At 47.6% G+C, this 882-nt stretch overlaps 1 non-coding gene across 1 annotated transcript; it reads left to right on the top strand.

Annotated features, from left to right (window-relative positions):
- Positions 1–250: 250 nt before the first annotated feature.
- Positions 251–324, top strand: trnan-guu (transfer RNA asparagine (anticodon GUU)). The gene has a single exon. It is a non-coding gene; the product is annotated as a tRNA-Asn (tRNA).
- The last annotated feature ends 558 nt before the right edge of the window (positions 325–882 follow it).

Here is an 882-nt window from a genome sequence, read left to right as displayed (position 1 = left end):
GGAACAGGCAAAACACTGAAAGGCTCGAAGGGCGACGGTCCCGAAGGAAGAAAACTAGTTCCTCGTGACATGGATATGTCTGCAGAGGGTGGGATCAGACTCTCCCCGGTGTCTCCACAATGAATGTCCCAGGCATTATTAAGGAAAAGTAAAAGTGATAGACGACAATTGTAATTCTAGGCGGGGCAGGCTGAATTATGAATTCACTAATAGCCTCCCCTAAGTGATGGCGCAGATCCCGGCATCGCCTGTCTCTGTGGCGCAAATGGTCAGCACGTTCGGCTGTTAACCGAAAGGTTGGTGGTTCGAACCCACCCAGGGACGGTTAGTTCGCTGTTCTTCCTTGACTTTGAATCTGCGTCCTTTTAAATGGGGTCAGGATAATGTTCCCCAAACGAAATCCTTCTCCACAAAGGGGTTTCTGAATTGAATTAATGTCTGACGTAAGGGACTGCGACTGCGGAGAAGCCGAGAAAAAAAGAGAAACTCGGCAGGTTTGACAGCACCTGTCGGAGAAAACGGAATTCTGAAATGCTGCATCTGATTCTCTTTCCATAGATGTTGCCTGACCTTCTCCGTTCCTCCTGCAATTTTCCATATTTGTTTTTAACTAAAAGTTCATTTCGTATTTAGGGATGAAACACCGTGAAGCGAATGGATTCAAACAAACTCTGCGATGATTCACTCTTTCTCAGCTCCGCAGGCAGACAGATCTGGGAAGTGAAGCTGTCAGTGTAGTTCTGTATTCGTGGGCTGATTGGTTAATGCGATGGACTTGAAACCCATTGCGGTTTCCCCACGCAGGTGTGACCCCTGCCGACTACAAAATGAGAAATGTCGTCGAACAGAAAGGGAGCTTGCTCCCCGGCTTCTTCTTTAAGA

Source organism: Hemiscyllium ocellatum (assembly GCF_020745735.1).
Source record: "Hemiscyllium ocellatum isolate sHemOce1 chromosome 27 unlocalized genomic scaffold, sHemOce1.pat.X.cur. SUPER_27_unloc_8, whole genome shotgun sequence".
In the NCBI taxonomy this organism is placed as follows: Eukaryota; Metazoa; Chordata; class Chondrichthyes; order Orectolobiformes; family Hemiscylliidae; genus Hemiscyllium; species Hemiscyllium ocellatum.
The sequence above is the reverse complement of the archived record's forward strand: the minus strand, read 5'-3'. Positions and strand labels throughout refer to the sequence as shown.